This window comes from Procambarus clarkii, chromosome 89 (assembly GCF_040958095.1).
Source record: "Procambarus clarkii isolate CNS0578487 chromosome 89, FALCON_Pclarkii_2.0, whole genome shotgun sequence".
NCBI lineage: Eukaryota > Metazoa > Arthropoda > Malacostraca > Decapoda > Cambaridae > Procambarus > Procambarus clarkii.
The window spans coordinates 21,354,572-21,376,940 of record NC_091238.1 but is presented as its reverse complement, the minus strand read 5'-3'; positions in this window follow the sequence as shown (position 1 = coordinate 21,376,940).

Here is a 22,369-nt window from a genome sequence, read left to right as displayed (position 1 = left end):
GTGGGTTTGGGCAAAATGTGACTCATCGCCGCTCACAGTAATTGGCTTTTTTCGGAATAAAATTCGTAATTTCAAACTGCGAATCCGTGCAGAGAGCTAGAATTTGGCTCCAAAATATGGTTCAAGCGTCGAATTTGGGATGTTTGGGATATATTTAAAAACTGCAGGGGGGTTTGGGCAGGTTTAGGCATATCCCAAACATCCCAAATTCTGCAGTTTTGAAAATATCCGAAACACCCCAAATTCGACGCTTGAACTATATTTTGGAACCAAATTCTGGCTCTCGGCACGTATTCGCAGTTTGAAATTACGACTTTTTATTCCGAAAATATGACAATTAATGACAGCGGCGATAAGTCACATTTTACCCAAACCCTCCCTGCAGGTTTCAAAATATCCCAAACATCCCAAGTTCGACGCTTGAGCCATATTTTAGAGCCAAATTCTGGCTCTCTACACGTATTCGCTCTTTGAAATTACGAATTTTTATACTGAAAATATGCAAATTTTGGAGAGCAGCGATGGGTCACATTTTGACCCCCCCCCCCCCTGCCGTTTTCATAGTATCCCAACCATCCCAACTTCGACGCTTCAGCCATATTTTGGAGCCAAATTCTTGCTCTCTGCATGTATTCGCAATTTGAAATTACGAATTTTATACCGAAAATATGCTAATTATTAAGAGCAGCAATGGGTCACATTTTGCCAAACCCATCCTGCAGTTTTGAAAATATCCCAAACATCCCAAATTCGACGCTTGATCCATATTTTGGACCCAAATTCTGGCTCTCTGTACGTATTCGCAGTTTGAAATTACTACTTTTTACACCGAAAACATGTCAATTACTGGGAGTAGCGATGGGTCAATTTTTGCCCAAACCCCCCTCGTCAGTTTTCAAAATATCCCAAACACTCCAAATTCGATCCTTGAGCCATATTTTGGAGCCAAATTCTGGCTCTCTGCACGTATTTGCAGATTGAAATTTCGACTTTTTATACAGAAAATATGCCAATTACTGAGAGCGGCGATGGATCACATTTTACCCAAACCCCTCTGGAGTTTTCAAAATATCCCAAACATCTCAAATTCGACCCTTGAACCAATTTTTTTAGCCACATTCTGTGTCTCTGCACGTATTCACTGTATGAAATTACGAATTTTTAGACCGAAAATATGCCAATAACTGAGAGTGGCGATGGGTTACATTTTGCCCAAACCCCCCTTTCAAGTTTCAAAATATCCAAAACATCCCAAATTCGACCCTTGAGCAATATTTTGGAACCGAATTCTCGCTCTCGGCACGTATTCGCAGTTTGAAATTACGACTTTTTATTCCGAAAATATGCCAATTACTGAGCGCAGCGATGGGTCAAATTTTGCCCAAACCCCCCTGCAGTTTTCTAAACATCCCAAACATCGCAAACACGACGCTTGAGCCAAAATTTGGAGCCAAATTCTGGCTCTCTGCACGTATTCGCAGTTTAAAATTACTAAATTTATATCGAATATATGCCAATTACTGAGAGCAGTGATGGGTCAGAGTTTCAGTAAACCCACCTGCAGTTTTTAAAATATCCCAAACATCCCAAATTCCACGCTTGAGCCACATTTTGGAGTCAAATTCTCGCTCTCTGCACGTATTCGCAGTTTGAAATTACGACTTTTTATACCGAAAATATGGCAACTACTTTGAGCGGTGATGGGTCACATTTTGCCCAGACCCCCCCTGCACATTTCAAAATATCCCAAACATCCCAAGTTCGACCCTTGAGCCATATTTTGGAGGCAAATTCTGGCTCTCTGCACGAATTCGCAGTTTGTCATTACGAATTTTATACCGAAAATATGCAAATTTCTGTGAGCAGCGATGGGTCACATTTTGCCCCCCCCCCCTGCAGTTTCTCATAGTATCCCAAACATCCCAAATTCGACGCTTGAGCCATATTTTGGAGGCAAATTCTGGCTCTCTGTACGAATTCGCAGTTTGAAATTACGACTTTTTATACCGAAAATATGGCAAGTACTTTGAGCGGGGATGGGTCACATTTTGCCCAGACCCCCCTTGCATATTTCAAAATATCCCAAACATCCCAAATTCGACCCTTGATCCATATTTTTGAGCCAAATTCTGGTTCTCTGCACGAATTCGCAGTTTGAAATTACGAATTTTTATACCGAAAATATGCCAATTACTTCAACCAGAGTTGGATCACATTTTGCCCAAACCCTCCCTGCAGCTTTCAAAACATCGCAAACATCCAAATTCGACGCTTGAGCCAAAATTTGGAGCAAAATTCTGGTTCTCTGCACGTATTCGCAGTTTGAAATTACTAATTTTATACCGAAAATATGCCAATTACTGAGATCAGCTATGGGTCACAGTTTCCGCAATCCCAACATGCAGTTTTGAAAATATCCCAAATATCCCAAATTCGACGCTTGAGCCACATTTTGGAGCCAAATTCTAGCTCTCTGCACGTATTCGCAGTTTGAAATTACGACTTTTTTTACCGAAAATATGGCAATTACTGAGAGCAGCGATGGGTCACATTTTGACCAAACCTCCTTGCCGATTTCAAAATATATCAAACATTCCAAAATCCACCCTTGAGCTATTTTTTGGAGCGAAATTCTGGCTCCCTGCACGAATTCGCTGCTTGAAATTACGACTTTTTATGGCGAAAATATGCCAAATTCTGAGAACGGCGATGTGTCACATTTTGCCCAAACCTCCCCTTCAGTTTCCAAAATATCCCAAACTTCTCAAATTCTGCAGTTTTGAAAATATCCGAAACACCCCAAATTCGACGCTTGAGCTATATTTTGGAACCCAATTCTGGCTCTCAGCACGTATTCCCAGTTTGAAATTACGACTTTTTATACCGAACATATGCCAAATACTGATGCTGCGATGGGTCACATTTTGCCCAAACCCCTCTGGAGTTTTCAAAATATCCCAAACATCTCAAATTCGACCCTTCAGCCACATTTTGGTGCTAAATTCTGTCTCTCTGCACGTATTCACTGTTTGAAATTAGGTTTTTTTATTTACCGAAAATATGCCAATTACTAAGATCGGTGATGGTCACATTTTGCCAAAACCCACCCTGCAGTTTTGAAAATGTCCCAAACATCCCATATTCTTCGCTTGATCCATATTTTGGATCCAAATTCTGGCTCTCTGTACGTATTCGCAGTTTGAAATTACGACTTTTTATACCTAAAACATGTCAATTACTGTGAGTAGAGATGGGTCAATTTTTGCCCAAACCCTCTCTGGCAATTTTCAAAATATCCCAAACACCCCAAATTCGAGCCTTGAGCCATATTTTGGAGCCAAATTCTGGCTCTCTGCATGTATTTGCAGATTGAAATTACGACTTTTTATACAGAAAATATGCCAAATACTGCTGCGGCGATGGGTCACATATTGCCCAAACCCTCCCTGCAGGTTTCAAAATATCCCAAACATCCCAAGTTCGACGCTTGACCCATATTTTGGAGCCAAATTCTGGCTCTCTACACGTATTCGCTCTTTGAAATTACGAATTTTTATACTGAAAATATGCAAATTTTTGAGAGCAGCAATGGGTCACATTTTGCCCCCCCCCCCTGCAGTTTTCATAGTATCCCAACCATCCCAATTTCGATGCTTGAGCTATATTTTGGAGCCAAATTCTGGCTCTCTGCACGTATTCGCAGTTTGAAATTACGAATTTTATACCAAAAATATCCTAATTATTGAGAGCAGCGATAAGTCACATTTTGCCAAACCCATCCTTCAGTTTTGAAAATATCCCAAACATCCCAAATTCGACGCTTGATCCATATTTTGGACCCAAATTCTGGCTCTCTGTATGTATTCGCAGTTTGAAATTACGACTTTTTATACCCATAACATATAAATTACTGGGAGTAGCGATGGGTCAATTTTTGCCCAAACCCTCCTCGGCAGTTTTCAAAATATCCCAAACACCCCAAATTCGAGCCTTGAGCCATATTTTGGAGCCAAATTCTCGCTCTCTGCACGTATTTGCAGATTTAAATTACGACTTTTTATACAGAAAATATGTCAATTACTGAGAGCGGCGATGGATCACATTTTACCCAAACCCCTCTGGAGTTTCCAAAATATCCCAGACATCACAAATTCGACCCTTGTGCCATATTTTGAAGCCAAATTCTGTGTCTCGGCACGTATTCACTGAATCAAATTACGACTTTTTATACCGAAAATATGCCAATAACTGAGAGTGGCGATGGGTTACATTTTGCCCAAACCCCCCTTGCAGTTTTCAAAATATCCCAAACATCCCAAATTCAACCCTTGAGCAGTATTTTGGAACCGAATTCTCGCTCTCGGCACGTATTCGCAGTTTGAAATTACGAATTTTTATTCCGAAAATATGCTAATTAATGACAGCGGCGATAAGTCACATTTTGCCCAAACCCCCCCTGCAGTATTCAAAATATCCCAAACATCCTAAATTCGAAGCTTGAGCCATTTTTAGGAACCAAATTCTGGCTCTCTGCACGTATTCGCAGTTTGAAATTACGACTCTTTATACCGAAAATATGACAATTACTGAGAGCAGCGATGGGTCACATTTTGCCCAAACCCCCCCTGCAGTTTCCAAAACATCCCAAACATCGCAAACACGACGCTTGAGCCAAAATTTGGAGCCAAATTCTGGCTCTCTGCACGTATTCGCAGTTTAAAATTACTAAATTTATATCGAAAATATGCCAATTACTGTGAGCAGTGATGGGTCACAGTTTCCGCAAACCCACCCTTCAGTTTTGAAAATATCCCAAACATCCCAAATTCCACGCTTGAGCCACATTTTGGAGTCAAATTCTCGCTCTCTGCACGTATTCGCAGTTTGAAATTACAACTTTTTATACCGAAAATATGGCAACTACTGTGAGCGGCGATGGGTCACATTTTGCACAGACCACACTGCAGAATTCAAAATATCACAAACATCCCAAGTTCGACCCTTGAGCCATATTTTGGAAGAAAATTCTGACTCTCTGCACGAATTCGCAGTTTGTCATTACGAATTTCATACCGAAAATATGCAAATTTCTGAGAGCAGCGATGGGTCATATTTCCCCCCCCCCTGCAGTTTTTCATAGTATCCCAAACATCCCAAATTCGACGCTTGAGCCATATTTTGGAGCCAAATTCTGGCTCTCTGCACGAATTCGCAGTTTGAAATTACGACTTTTTATACCGAAAATATGGCAAGTACTGTGAGCGGGGATGGGTCACATTTTGCCCATACCCTTCCCCCCTGCAGATTTCAAAATATCCCAAACATCCCAAATTTGACTCTTGAACAATATTTTTGGGCCAAACTCTGGTTCTCTGCACGAATTCGCAGCTTGAAATTACGAATTTTTATACAGAAAATATGCCAGTTACTGAGAGCGGCAGAGTCACATTTTGCCTATACCCGCCCGGCAGTTTTCAAAATATCCCAAACACTCCAAATTCGACGCTTGAGCCATATTTTGGAGCCAAATTATGGTTCTGTGCACGTATTCGCAGTTTGAAATTACGTACTTTATACCGAAAATATGCCACTTACTGAGAGCACCGATGGATTACATTTTGCCTAAACCCACCCTGCAGTTTTTACAGTATCCCAAACATCCCAAATTCAGCGCTTGAGCCATATTTTGGAGCCAAATTCTGGCTCTCTCCACGTATTCGCAGTATGAAATTACGACTTTTTATGCCGAAAATATGCCAGTTACTGAAAGCGGCGATGGAACACATTTTGCCCAAACCCTCCCTGCAGTTTTCAAAACATCGCAAACATCCCAAATTCGACGCTTGAGCCAAAATTTGGAGCAAAATTCTGGCTCTCTGCACGTATTCGCTGTTTGAAATTACTAATTTTATACCGAAAATATGCCAATTACTGAGATCGGCTATGGGTCACAGTTTCCGCAATCCCAACCTGCAGTTTTGAAAATATCCCAAATATCCCAAATTCGAAGCTTGAACCACATTTTGGAGCCAAATTCTAGCTCTCTGCACGTATTCGCAGTTTGTAATTTCGACTTTTTATACCGAAAATATGGCAATTACTGAGAGCAGCGAAGGGTCACATTTTGACCAAACCCCTTTGCCGATTTCAAAATATATCAAACATTCCAAATTCCACCCTTGAGCCATATTTTGGAGCGAAATTCTGGCTCTCTGCACGAATTCGCTGCTTGAAATTACGACTTTTTATTGCGAAAATATGCCAAATTCTGAGAACGGCGATGGGTCACATTTTGCCCAAACCTCCCCTTCAGTTTTCAAAATATCCCAAACATCCCAAATTCTGCAGTTTAGAAAATATCCGAAACACCCCAAATTCGACGCTTGAGTTATATTTTGGAACCAAATTCTGGCTCTCAGCACGTATTCCTAGTTTGAAATTACGACTTTTTATACCGAACATATGCCAAATACTGATGCGGCGATGGGTCACATTTTGCCCAAACCCTCCCTGCAGGTTTCTAAATATCCCAAACATCCCAAGTTCGACGCTTGAGCCATATTTTGGAGCCAAATTCTGGCTCTCTGCACGTATTCGCAGTTTAAAATTACTAAATTTATATCGAAAATATGCCAATTACTGTGAGCAGTGATGGGTCACAGTTTCCGCAAACCCACCCTTCAGTTTTGAAAATATCCCAAACATCCCAAATTCCACGCTTGAGCCACATTTTGGAGTCAAATTCTCGCTCTCTGCACATATTCGCAGTTTGAAATTACAACTTTTTATACCGAAAATATGGCAACTACTGTGAGCGGCGATGGGTCACATTTTGCACAGACCACACTGCAGAATTCAAAATATCACAAACATCCCAAGTTCGACCCTTGAGCCATATTTTGGAAGAAAATTCTGACTCTCTGCACGAATTCGCAGTTTGTCATTACGAATTTCATACCGAAAATATGCAAATTTCTGAGAGCAGCGATGGGTCATATTTCCCCCCCCCCCCCCTGCAGTTTTTCATAGTATCCCAAACATCCCAAATTCGACGCTTGAGCCATATTTTGGAGCCAAATTCTGGCTCTCTGCACGAATTCGCAGTTTGAAATTACGACTTTTTATACCGAAAATATGGCAAGTACTGTGAGCGGGGATGGGTCACATTTTGCCCATACCCTTCCCCCCTGCAGATTTCAAAATATCCCAAACATCCCAAATTTGACTCTTGAACAATATTTTTGGGCCAAACTCTGGTTCTCTGCACGAATTCGCAGCTTGAAATTACGAATTTTTATACAGAAAATATGCCAGTTACTGAGAGCGGCAATGAGTCACATTTTGCCTATACCCGCCCGACAGTTTTCAAAATATCCCAAACACTCCAAATTCGACGCTTGAGCCATATTTTGGAGCCAAATTATGGTTCTGTGCACGTATTCGCAGTTTGAAATTACGTACTTTATACCGAAAATATGCCACTTACTGAGAGCACCGATGGATTACATTTTGCCTAAACCCACCCTGCAGTTTTTACAGTATCTCAAACATCCCAAATTCAGCGCTTGAGCCATATTTTGGAGCCAAATTCTGGCTCTCTCCACGTATTCGCAGTATGAAATTACGACTTTTTATGCCGAAAATATGCCAGTTACTGAAAGCGGCGATGGAACACATTTTGCCCAAACCCTCCCTGCAGTTTTCAAAACATCGCAAACATCCCAAATTCGACGCTTGAGCCAAAATTTGGAGCAAAATTCTGGCTCTCTGCACGTATTCGCTGTTTGAAATTACTAATTTTATACCGAAAATATGCCAATTACTGAGATCGGCTATGGGTCACAGTTTCCGCAATCCCAACCTGCAGTTTTAAAAATATCCCAAATTCGAAGCTTGAACCACATTTTGGAGCCAAATTCTAGCTCTCTGCACGTATTCGCAGTTTGTAATTTCGACTTTTTATACCGAAAATATGGCAATTACTGAGAGCAGCGAAGGGTCACATTTTGACCAAACCCCTTTGCCGATTTCAAAATATATCAAACATTCCAAATTCCACCCTTGAGCCATATTTTGGAGCGAAATTCTGGCTCTCTGCACGAATTCGCTGCTTGAAATTACGAGTTTTTATTGCGAAAATATGCCAAATTCTGAGAACGGCGATGGGTCACATTTTGCCCAAACCTCCCCTTCAGTTTTCAAAATATCCCAAACATCCCAAATTCTGCAGTTTAGAAAATATCCGAAACACCCCAAATTCGACGCTTGAGTTATATTTTGGAACCAAATTCTGGCTCTAAGCACGTATTCCTAGTTTGAAATTACGAATTTTTATACCGAACATATGCCAAATACTGATGCGGCGATGGGTCACATTTTGCCCAAACCCTCCCTGCAGGTTTCTAAATATCCCAAACATCCCAAGTTCGACGCTTGAGCCATATTTTGGAGCCAAATTCTGGCTCTCTACACGTATTCGCTCTATGAAATTACGACTTTTTGTACTGAAAATATGCAAATTTTTGAGAGCAGCAATGGGTCACATTTTGCCCCCCCCCCCCTGCAGTTTTCAAAGCATCCCAACCATCCCAATTTCGACGCTTGAGCCATATTTTGGACCCAAATTCTGGCTCTCTGTACGTATTCGCAGTTTGAAATTACGACTTTTTATACCGAAAATATGCCAATAACTAAGAGTGGCGATGGGTTACATTTTGCCCATCCCCCTCTGCAGTTTCCAAAATATCCCAAACATCCCAAATTCGACCATTGAGCCATATTTTGGAACTAAATTCTGGCTTTCTGCACGTATTCGCAGTTTGAAATTACGAATGTTTATTCCGAAAATATGCCAATTAACGACAGCGGCGATAAGTCACATTTTGCCCAAACCCCCCCTGCAGTTTTCAAAATATCCCAAACATTCCAAATTCGAACCTTGAGCAACATTTTGGAGCCTAATTCTGTCTCTTTGCACGTATTCGCAGTTTGAAATTACGAATTCTATACCGAATATATGCCAATTACTGGTAGCGGCGATGGGTCAAATTTTGCCCCCCCCCCCCCTTCCGGCAGTTTTCAAAATATCACAAACATCCCAAATTCGACACTTGTGCTATATTTTAGAGCCAAATTTTGGCTCTTTTGAAATATTCGCAGTATGAAATTACTACTTTTTATACCGAAAATATGCCAATTACTGAGAACGACGATGAGTCACAATTTGCCTGAACCCACCCTGCAGTTTCAAAATATCCCAAACCCCTCTAAATTTGACGCTTGAGCTATATTTTGGAGCCAAATTCTGGCTCTGTGAACGTATCCGCAGTTTGAAATTACGAACTTTATACCGAAAATATGCCAATTACTGAGAGCAGCGATGGGTCAAATTTTGGCCAAACCCTCTTTCAGTTTTCAAAATATCAAAACATCTGAAATTCGACGCTTGAGCCATATTTTGGAGCCAAATTCTGGCTCTCTGCACGTATTCGCAGTTTGGAAATACGACTTTTTATACAGAAAATATGCTAATTAATATAGGCATCGATGGATCACATTTTGCCCAAACACTCCCTGCAGTTTTCAAAATATCCCAAACATCCCAAATTCGACCCTTGAGCCATATTTTGGAGCCAAATTCTGTGTCTCGGCACGTATTCACTGTATCAAATTACGACTTTTTATACCGAAAATATGCCAATAACTGAGAGTGGCGATGGGTTACATTTTGCCCAAACCCCCCTTGCAGTTTTCAAAATATCCCAAACATCCCAAATTCGACCCTTGAGCAATGTTTTGGAAGCGAATTCTCGCTCTCGGCACGTATTCGCAGTTTGAAATTACGAATTTTTATTCCGAAAATATGCCAATTAATGACAGCGGCGATAAGTCACATTTTGCCCAAACCCCCCCTGCAGTATTCAAAATATCCCAAACATCCCAAATTCGAAGCTTGAGCCATTTTTAGGAACCAAATTCTGGCTCTCTGCACGTATTCGCAGTTTGAAATTACGACTTTTTATACCGAAAATATGCCAATTACTGAGAGCAGCGATGGGTCACATTTTGCCCAACCCCCATGCAGTTTTCAAAACATCCCAAACATCGCAAACACGACGCTTGAGCCAAAATTTGGAGCCAAATTCTGGCTCTCTGCACGCATTCGCAGTTTAAAGTTACTAAATTTATATCGAAAATATGCCAATTACTGAGAGCAGTGATGGGTCACAGTTTCCGCAAACCCACCCTGCAGTTTTGAAAATATCCCAAACATCCCAAATTCCACGCTTGAGGCACATTTTGGAGGCAAATTCTCGCTCTCTGCACGTATTCGCAGTTTGAAATTACAACTTTTTATACCGAAAATATGGCAACTACTGTGAGCGGCGATGGGTCACATTTTGCACAGACCACACTGCAGATTTCGAAATATCCCAAACATCCTAAGTTCGACCCTTGAGCCATATTTTGGAGGAAAATTCTGGCTCTCTGCACGAATTCGCAGTTTGTCATTACGAATTTCATACCGAAAATATGCAAATTTCTGAGAGCAGCGATGAATCACATTTTGCACCCCCCGCCCCCCCTGCAGTTTTTCATAGTATCCCAAACATCCCAAATTCGACGCTTGAGCCATATTTCGGAGCCAAATTCTGGCTCTCTGCACGAATTCGCAGTTTGAAATTACGACTTTTTATACCGAAAATATGGCAATTACTGAGAGCAGCGATGGGTCACATTTTGACCAAATCCCCTTGCCGATTTCAAAATATCTCAAACATTCCAAATTCCACCCTTGAGCCATATTTTGGAGCGAAATTCTGGCTCTCTGCACGAATTCGCTGCTTGAAATTACGACTTTTTATTGCGAATATATGCCAAATTCTGAGAACGGCGATGGGTCACATTTTGCCCAAACCTCCCCTTCAGTTTTCAAAATATCCCAAACATCCCAAATTCTGCATTATTGAAAATATCCGAAACACCCCAAATTCGACGCTTGAGTTATATTTTGGAACCAAATTCTGGCTCTCAGCACGTATTCCCAGTTTGAAATTACGAATTTTTATACCGAACATATGCCAAATACTGATGCGGCGATGGGTCACATTTTGCCCAAACCCTCCCTTCAGGTTTCAAAATATCCCAAACATCCCAAGTTCGACGCTTGAGCCATATTTTGGAGCCAAATTCTGGCTCTCCGCACGTATTCGCAGTTTGAAATTACGAATTTTATACCGAATATGTGCTAATTTCTTTGAGCGGTGATGGGTCACATTTTGCCCAAACCCCCCTGCAGTTTTCAAATATCGCAAACATCTCATTTCGAACCTTGAGCCATATTTTGGAGCTAAATTCTGGCTCTCTGCACGTATTCGCAGATTGAAATTACGACTTTTTATACAGAAAATATGCCAATTACTAAAAGCGGCGATGGATCACATTTTGCCCAAACCCCTCTGGAGTTTTCAAAATATCCCAAACATCTCAAATTCGACACATGAGCCACATTTTGGTGCCAAATTCTGTCTTTCTGCACGTATTCACTGTTTGAAATTGCGATTTGTTTTACCGAATATATGCCAATTACTGAGAGCGGTGATGGTCACATTTTGCCAAAACCCACCCTGCAGTTTTCAAAATATCCGAAACACTCCAAATTTGACGTTTGAGCCATATTTTGGAGCCAAATTCGAGCTCTGTGCACGTTTTCGCAGTTTGAAATTACGACTTCTTATGCCGAAAATATGCCAATGACTGAGAGTAGCGACGGGTCACATTTTGCCAAACCCTCCATGCAGTTTTGAAAATATCCCAAACATCCCAAATTCGACGGTTGATCCATATTTTGGACCCAAATTCTGGCTCTCTGTACGTACTCGCAGTTTGAAATTACGACTTTTTATACCGAAAACATGTCAATTACTGCGAGTAGCGATGGGTCAATTTTTGCCCAAACCCTCCCAAGCAGTTTTCAAAATATCCCAAACACCCCAAGTTCGAGCCTTGAGCCATATTTTGGAGCCAAATTCTGGCTCTCTGCACGTATTTGCAGATTTAAATTACGACTTTTTATACAGAAAATGTGTCAATTACTGAGAGCGGCGATGGATGACATTTTACCCAAACCCTTCTGGAGTTTCCAAAATATCCCAAACATCACAAATTCGACCCTTGAGCCATATTTTGGAGCCAAATTCCGTCTCTCTGCACGTATTCACTGTTTGAATTTACGAATTTTATACCGAAAATATGCCAATTATTGAGTGCAGCGATGTGTCATATTTTGCCCCCCCCTCCCCCTGCAGTTTTCAAAGAATCAAAAACATCCCAAATTCGACGCTTGAGCCATATTTTGGACCCAAATTCTGGCTCTCTGTACGTATTCACAGATTGAAATTACGACTTTTTATACCGAAAACATGTCAATTACTGCGAGTAGCGATGGGTCAATTTTTGCCCAAACCCTCCGCGGCAGTTTTCAAAATATCCCAAACACCCCAAAATTCGAGCCTTGAGCCATATTTTGGAACCAAATTCTGGCTTTCTGCACGTATTCGCAGTGTGAAATTACGAATTTTTATTCCGAAAATATGCCAATTAACGACAGCGGCGATAAGTCACATTTTGCCCAAACCCCCCCCTGCAGTTTTCAAAATATCCCAAACATTCCAAATTCGACCCATGAGCAACATTTTGGAGCCTAATTCTGTCTATTTGCACGTATTCGCAGTTTGAAATTACGAATTCTCATCCGAATATATGCCAATTACTGGGAGCAGCGATGGGTCAAATTTTGCCCAACCCCCCCCCCCCCCTCCTGCAGTTTTCAAAATATCACAAACATCCCAAATTCGACACTTGTGCCATATTTTGGAGCCAAATTCTGGCTCTTTTGAAGTATTCGCAGTTTGAAATTACTACTTTTTATACCGAAAATATGCCAATTACTGCGAGCGACGATGAGTCACAATTTGCCTGAACCCACCCTGCAGTTTCAAAATACCCAAAACACTCTAAATTTGACGCTTGAACTATATTTTGGAGCCAAATTCTGGCTCTGTGAACGTATTCGTAGTTTGAAATTACGAACTTTATACCGAAAATAAGCCATTTACTGAGAGCAGCGATGGTCTCATTTTGCCCAAACCCACCCTGCAGTTTTTAAAATATCCGAAACATCCCAAATTCGACGCTTGAGCTATATTTTGGAGCCAAATTCTGGCTCTCAGGCCGTATTCGCATTTTGCAATTAGGACTTTTTTTTACCGAAAATATGCCAAATAGTGAAAGCATCGAAGGATCACATTTTGCGCAAACCCCCCCCCCCTCCCTGCAGTTTTTAAAATATCCAAAACATCCCAAATTCGACGCTTGAGCCATATTTTGGAGCCAAATTCTGGCTCTTTACACGCATTCGCCGTTTGAAATTACGAATTTTATAGCGAAAATATGCAAATTTCTGAGAGCAGCGATGGGTCACATTTTACCCTCCCCCCCCCCCCCCCACCCTGCCGTTTTCATAGTATCCCAAACATCCCAAATTCGACGCTTGAGCCATATTTTGGAGCCAAATTCTGGCTCTCTGTACATATTCGCAGTTTGAAATTACGAGTTTTATACAGAAAATATGTCAATTACTGAGAGCAGCGATGGGTCAAGTTTTGCCCAAAGCCTCCCCGGCAGTTTTCAAAATATCATAATTATCCTAAATTTGAGCCTTGAGCCATATTTTGGAGCCAAATTCTGGCTCTTTGCACGTATTCGCAGATTGAAATTACGGCTTTTTATACGGAAAATATGCCAATTACTGAAAGCGGCAATGGATCACATTTTGCCCAAACCCCTCTGGAGTTTTCAAAATATCCCAAAAATCTCAAATTCTACCCTTGAGCCATATTTTGGAGCCAAATTCTGTCTCTTTGCACGTATTCGCTGTATGAAAGGACGAATTTTATACCGAAAATATGCCAATTATTGAGAGCAGCGATGCCCCACATTTTACTCACCACCCCCTGCAGTTTTCAAAGGGGGCAAATTGGTGGCCTTTTTGCTTCTAGAGAATATGGCCTTGTGATGATAAGAATCACGTTCCTCACGATTATACCTTTTAGAACTCTTTCCCCTTGTCTAGTTGACGTTGAGAAGCAGTTCAGTTATACGAGGGAAGGATAGTTTCTTCATCGCTTGATCTCCTCAGCTGCGGCCACATGGCGGTTCATATTCCTTTAATGCTCTCCTATTTCAACATCCCACAAGACGTAGGAAAGAAGCCTAACCTAACGTAGCCTAACCTTACCTTACCTAACCTAACCTTACCTAACCTTACCTTACCTTACCTTACCTTACCTTACCTTACCTTACCTTACCTTACCTTACCTTACCTAACATAACCTAAACCATCCTAACCAAACGTAACGTAACATAACCTAACTTAACCTAACCTAATCTAAGAAATTGTATGAGTAACGACAGTTTCTACGAGAATGCAATTTGTTAATGAGGGCGAGCTCCGTTAGTAGCTATAATCTAGATTATTTGTCAAAGGTTTCGTTGCTCGACTGAGGCCTCATTGATGCAATAATTAATGATTCAAAGTTGATGAAATCAAGTCCATTGAGGTCGCGGTCAGTACACAAATATTGTTTGGTTGAGATGATCTGCGAACTGCAGCAGGAAAAAAAAGAATACCAGGGAAGTAATTAATAGTCAGTAATCGTTGCGAAGATTCCAATCGTCAGATATTAACAAATGATCCTTTAATATATTTCAGATTTTTTTGTTTTTTTTTTCTGGAAATGTATATTTGTTTAATTAGGAAGTTTAATTGTCTGAGTAATGCGAGAAACTGCACATCTGATGGTTTAGTGAACGTTAGAATTTTAGTAATCTGTAAAACTCTGTCAAATATTTTCACTGTAGTCGTGTAAGATACTGTACGCTCTATCCTTCAGTATGTACAAGCTTTCTGGTCTAATGCTTCCTCTATAGATCCCTGTTACCTTGCACTAGTGGAGGTTGAATTCCATTAACCACTTACAACTGTTCCTACTTTACTGAATATATTATCATAAATAGAACTTCCGTATCTGTTATCCATCCTCACTACACATCAGACTCCATCCTCACGACACATAAGACTCCATCCTTGCTACACATCAGACTTCATTCTCACGACACATCAGACTCCATCCTCGCTACACATCAGACTCCATCCTGAATATATTACCATAAACAGAACTTCCGCATCTGTTATCCATCCTCACGACACATCAGACTTCATCCTCACGACACATCAGACTCCATCCTTGCTACATATCAGCCTCCATCCTCGCTACATATCAGCCTCCATCCTCGCTACATATCAGCCTCCATCCTCGCTACATATCAGCCTCCATCCTCGCTACATATCAGCCTCCATCCTCGCTACATATCAGCCTCCATCCTCGCTACATATCAGCCTCCATCCTCGCTACATATCAGCCTCCATCCTCGCTATATATCAGCCTCCATCCTCGCTACATATCAGACTAATAATTCAGTATTTACTGAAAATAGATACAGGTAAATACTGTCTTCGGTATTTACCACTTTCCCTTTATAGGGAAATAGGGAAAGTGGTGAAGAGTGGAGTGTGATGAAGGGTAGGGAAGGTGGTGAATGATTGGGGTGGTAAATGATAGGGAAGGTAGTGAAGGGTAGGGAAGGGCAGAGAAGATGATGAAGGGTAGGGAAGGGGACGAAGGGTAGTCAATATAGTAAAAGAGAAGGAAGGTGGTAAAGAAGATGGAAGGTAGTGATGATGGTGATTGTAGATTGGGTAATTAACGGTGCCTGCGCTGCGAAAATGGTTGTAGTGAGGAAGATAGTGTGAATGGATGAGGATGGCCCTGTTTAGTTTAGATGGTTACAGTGTAGAAGGTGGCTTGTAGTGAGGGTAGTTTCAGTGTGAAAGATATGTATTTATTACAGAGTGAAAGATGGTCTGTAGTTAACAGGGTTACAGTGACGAAGATAGTGTACAGGGAAGATGGTTACAAGGATGAAGATAGTGAACAGAGAAGCTGTGACGTCCGTCACCAGAGCAACGCCAAGTAACCCTCTCCCCCTTTCTATACACACACACACACACACACACACACACACACACACACACACACACACACACACACATATTTTAATCCGGCATTATTCAGCAATAAACAAATTTCTGATCAATATATAAATAACGGTTATAAATGAGAACATATACGACATCCCGTGTATATCAATATAATTCTTCTATTTCTATGATTCTGTCTCTGCCTCTCTCTTTCTGTCTTTCTGTCTCTGTTTCTGTGAGTTTGTCTGTCTTCAGATTCTTGGGGATAGTCTCACCAAATTTTTAACAGTAATTCATGTTGGGTACGTGCCCCTCCGTGAACAGTGGCGGCCATAAATTAATTGAGTGCCACTTTACATAGTGCCAAGTGACCCCCAAAATTAAATCTTGCAATATCCAGTTAAATTTGAATTATATAATGTAAAACATTTTCACTGATATCTGCGAAATATGAAAACAGTTAAATTGTCATATTTTGCCTGTAATGTTCTGTAATGTGTTAATAATGTCATCACCACCGCGTCCCTTACCACAAAAACCCTACCTGAGTCAGGGTCCCAAATGTCAGCCACTCCAGTGTCACCCATCCAAGTGTCAGTTTATGTGGCATCATTAATGCGTACCACAAGCCCTAGACCCCCTTTACTACCCCCCCCCCCCCCGCCCACCACCTCTGGAGAGAGAAAGAAATGGATATAAACACATGGACACACAACTAGGTGAGTACACACACACACACACACACGTTTCTTATCCAAATAAAAATCAATAACAGCAATATTTTTATTTTAAAAAGTTAGACACAGATAATAAATTAACAAATCACTGTGTGAGTGAAGACTCCTTAAATCTTTGAGCAAATATTTTCTCTCTGTGCAGGAGGTCAAAGACCTTGTCGGCCTTCAGCAAGTCTTCGGTCGCGCGGCACCTTCTGCCAAAGCGGCGGCGGAATGAGCCTGCGGCAATCCAGTTCTTTCCCTCTTTCCTAAACACCCAACTCTCGTAGGCCCAGTCCTCTAGTACGTGCACCTGACTGATGATATTTTCTGCGAAGCGGACAGACTTCGTTTTCTTCTGGTGGCGGCCATCGTCGCCGGAGACCTTTTCCTTCTCCATAGTTGGTCGCTTCACACTATCAAGAACCTGAAGAACACATCTGGTAATAATATACCAGATGCAAGAATTATAGTCATGCTAATAATCGACTGGTCTGGTAAGTGCGGTGCCGTGTTGTAGTGATGTACTCACATCTTACGTCTTTTACATTGAAATAGGATTCCTTTGATAACTTTATCTATTCTCTTCAAGAACTTGTACGTAGTTAATATATCCCCTCTCTCTTTCTCTCTTCTCTCCTCTAAGATTGTTCTCTCAACCTGTTCTCAAAGCTGACGTCTCTCAATTCTGGTACTAATCTTGTGGCAAACTTCTAAACTTTTTTTCAAGGTTTCTATTTATGTTTCACAGGGTGTGGGTTCCCTGCTGTCGCTGCATACTCAGGTAACTGTCTTACATATGTGATATGTGTGGATTTGATAGCCTGATTGTTTAGATTCTTGAATGACGTTCTTTTGTTCGGTAACTTCCCATATGGTGCTAATGATGCCCTGTTTACATGAGCTTGTGGTGTTTAGTGTTTGGATAATGTCTACTCTCAGGTATTTTCACTTGTTTTGAGATGTGTAGTGCTTTGTTATAGTGGTGTGTAGTGCTTTGTTATAGTGATGTGTAGTGCTTTGTTATAGTGGTGTTTAGGGTTTTGTTATAGTGGTGTTTAGTGCTTTGTTATAGTGGTGTGTAGTGCTTTGTTATAGTGGTGTTTAGGGTTTTGTTATAGTGGTGTGTAGTGCTTTGTTATAGTGGTGCGCAGTGCTTTGTTATAGTAGTGTGTAGTACTTTGTTATAGTGGTGTGTAGTGCTTTGTTATAGTGGTGTGTAGTGCTTTGTTATAGTGGTGTTTATTGCTTTGTTATAGTGGTGTGTAGTGCTTTGTTATAGTGGTGTGTAGTGCTTTGTTATAGTGGTGTTTATTGCTTTGTTATAGTGGTGCGCAGTGCTTTGTTATAGGGGTGTGTAGTGCTTTGTTATAGTGGTGCGCAGTACTTTGTTATAGTGGTGCACAGTGCTTTGTTATAGTGGTGTGTAGTGCTTTGTTATAGTGGTGCGCAGTACTGTGTTATAGTGGTGTGTAGTGCTTTGTTATAGTGATGCGCAGTGCTTTGTTATAGTGGTGCACAGTGCTTTGTTATAGTGGTGCGCAGTGCTTTGTTATAGTGGTGCACAGTGCTTTGTTATAGTGGTGTGTAGTGCTTTGTTATAGTGGTGTTTATTGCTTTGTTATAGTGGTGCGCAGTACTTTGTTATAGTGGTGTGTAGTGCTTTGTTATAGTGGTGTGTAGTGCTTAGTTATAGTGGTGTTTATTGCTTTGTTATAGTGGTGTGTAGTGCTTTGTTATAGTGATGCGCAGTGCTTTGTTATAGTGGTGCACAGTGCTTTGTTATAGTGGTGCACAGTGCTTTGTTATAGTGGTGTGTAGTGCTTAGTTATAGTGGTGTTTATTGCTTTGTTATAGTGATGTGTAGTGCTTTGTTATAGTGGTGTGTAGTGCTTTGTTATAGTGGTGTGTAGTGCTTTGTTATAGTGGTGTGTAGTGCTTTGTTATAGTGGTGTGTAGTGCTTTGTTATAGTGGTGTGTAGTGCTTTGTTATAGTGGTGTGTAGTGCTTTGTTATAGTGGTGTGTAGTGCTTTGTTATAGTGGTGTTTATTGCTTTGTTATAGTGGTGTGTAGTGCTTTGTTATAGTGGAATGTAGTGTTTTGTTATAGTATTGTATAGTGCTTTGATATAGTGGTGTGTAGTGCTTTGTTATAGTGGTGTGTTGTACTTTGTTATAGTGGTGTGTAGTGCTTTGTTATAGTGGTGTGTAGTGCTTTGTTATAGTGGTGTGTAGTGCTTTGTTATAGTGGTGTGTAGTGCTTTGTTATAGTGGTGTGTAGTGCTTTGTTATAGTGGTGTGTAGTGCTTTGTTATAGTGGTGTTTATTGCTTTGTTATAGTGGTGTGTAGTGCTTTGTTATAGTGGAATGTAGTGTTTTGTTATAGTATTGTATAGTGCTTTGATATAGTGGTATGTAGTACTTTGTTATAGGGGTGTTTATTGCTTTGTTATAGTGGTGTGTAATGCTTTGTTATAGTGGTGTGTAGTACTTTGTTATAGTGGTGTTTATTGCTTTGTTATAGTGACGTGTAGTGCTTTGTTATAGTGGTGTGTAGTACTTTGTTATAGTGGTATGTAGTACTTTGTTATAGTGGTGTTTATTGCTTTGTTATAGTGGTGTTTATTGCTTTGTTATAGTGGTGTATAGTGCTTTGTTATAGTAGTGTGTAGTACTTTGTTATAGTAGTGTGTAGTGCTTTGTTATAGTGGTGTGTAATGCTTTGTTATAGTGGTGTGTAGTACTTTGTTATAGTGGTGTGTAGTGCTTTGTTATAGTGGTGTTTATTGCTTTGTTATAGTAGTGTGTAGTACTTTGTTATAGTAGTGTGTAGTGCTTTGTTATAGTGGTGTGTAGTGCTTTGTTATAGTGGTGTGTAATGCTTTGTTATAGTGGTGTGTAGTACTTTGTTATAGTGGTGTTTATTGCTTTGTTATAGTGGTGTGTAGTGCTTTGTTATAGTGGTGTGTAGTACTTTGTTATAGTGGTGTGTAGTGCTTTGTTATAGTGGTGTGTAGTGCTTTGTTATAGTGGTGTGTAGTACTTTGTTATAGTGGTGTGTAGTACTTTGTTATAGTGGTGTGTAGTGCTTTGTTATAGTGGTGTGTAGTACTTTGTTATAGTGGTGTGTAGTGCTTTGTTATAGTGGTGTGTAGTACTTTGTTATAGTGGTGTGTAGTACTTTGTTATAGTGGTGTGTAGTGCTTTGTTATAGTGGTGTGTAGTACTTTGTTATAGTGGTGTGTAGTGCTTTCTTATAGGGGTGTTTAGTGCTTCGTTATAGTGGTGTGTAGTTCTTTGTTATAGTAGTGTGTAGTACTTTGTTATAGTAGTGTGTAGTGCTTTGTTATAGTGGTGTGTAGTGCTTTGTTATAGTGGTGTGTAGTGCTTTATTATAGTGGTGTGTTATAGTGGTGTGTAGTGCTTTGTTATAGTGGTGTGTAGTGCTTTATTATAGTGGTGTGTTATAGTGGTGTGTAGTGCTTTGTTATAGTGGTGTGTAGTGCTTTGTTATAGTGGTGTGTGATGGTGACTTGTATTAGCGAGTGAAGTGAGTGCGTTAAATATTTAGTGAAGATAGTTACAATGATGAAGATGGTCGGGTATAGTGTTGATGGCTACAGTGTTGATTGAAGGTTGTGTGAAGTAACGATGGTCACAGTGTTGACGGTCGTGTGTAGTGAAGATGGCTTCGGCGATAATAGTCGCTTTGTATTGAGGCTACATAGTGATCATGGATATGTGGTGTAGATGGTTACAGTGATAAAGCTAGTGTACAAACGAGGAGGGGGGTGCTAGGTCCTCCCCCACCCACACAATGCCGGCTGCACCCCCCCCCCCCTCCCAATCTAGTAGATTAATAAAGAATTAACAAAATGGCTTTGTAGATAAATAATTATTTCAAAATGGCGTATTCGCCGTTTGAAATTACGACTTTTCATACCGAAAATATGCAAATTTCTGAGAGCAGCGATGGGTCACATTTTGCCCAAACCCACCCTGCAGTTTTCAAAATATCCCAAACATCTCAAATTCGACCCTTGAGCCATATTTTGGAACCAAATTCTGGCTCTATGCACGTATTCGCAAATTGAAATTACGGCTTTTAATACCGAAATTAGGACATTTACTGAGAGCAGCGACAGATCAAATTTTGCCCAAACCCCCCCTGCAGTTTTCAAAATATCCCAAACATCCCAAATTAAACGATTGAGCCATATTTTAGAGCAAAATTCTGGCTCTCTGCACGTATTCGCAGTTTGAAATTATGATTTTTTACCGAAAATAGTCCAATTACTGAAACCGGCGATTGATCACATTTTGCACAAACCCCTCTTCAGTTTTCAAAATATCCCAAACATCCCAAATTCGACACTTGATCCATATTTTAGAGCAAAATTCTGCCTCTCTGCACGTATTCGCAGTTTGAAATTACGACTTTTTATACCGAAAATATGCCAATTACTTAGAGCAGCGATGGGTCACATTTTGCCCAAACCCCCCTGCAGTTTTCAAAATATCCCAAACATCCCAAATTCGACCCATGAGCCATATTTTGGAGCCAAATTCTGGCTCTCTGCACGTATTCGCAGTTTGGAAATACAACTTTTTATACAGAAAATATGCCAATTACTATAGGCATCGATGGATCACATTTTGCCCAAACACTCCCTGCAGTTTTCAAAATGTCCCAAAGTTCCTAATTTGGACGCTTGAGCCATATTTTGGAGGCAAATTCTGGATCTCTGCACTTATTTGTTCAAGCGTGGAATTCGGGATGCTTGGGATATTTTGAAAACTGCAGAGAGGGCTTGGGCAAAATGTGATCCATTGCCTGTCTCAGTAATTGGCATATTTTCGGTATAAAAAGTCGAAATTTCAAACTGCGAATACGTGCAGAGAGCCAGAATTTGGCTCCAAAATATGGCTCAGGCGTCGAATTTGGGATGTTTGCGATATTTTGAAAACTGCAGGGTGGGCAATAACTGAGAGTAGCGATGGGTTACATTTTGCCCAAAACCTCCCCTGCAGTTTTAAAAATATGATAAACATCCCCAATTCGGTGCTTGAGCCATATTTTGGAGCCAAATTCTGGCTCTGTGCACGTATTCGCAGTTTGAAATTATGAATTTTTATACCGAAAATATGCCAATTACTGAGAGGGACGATGGGTCAAATTTTGCCCAAACCCCCCCTGCAGCTCTCAGAATATCCCAAACATCCCAATCTTGATGCTTGAGCCATATTTTGGAGCCAAATTCTGGCTTTCTTCACGTTTTCGCAAATTGAAATTTCGACTTTTAATACCGAAAATAGGCCATTTACTGAGAGCGGCGACGGATAACATTTTGCCCAAACCCCCATGCCGTTTTCAAAATATCCCAAACATCCCAAATTAAACGATTGAGCCATATTTTGGAGCCAAATTCTGGCTCTCTGCACGTATTCGCAGTTTGGTATTACGATTTTTTTACCGAAAATAGTCCAATTACTGTAGGCAGCGATTGATCACATTTTGCACAAACCCCCCCTGCAGTTTTCAAAATATCCC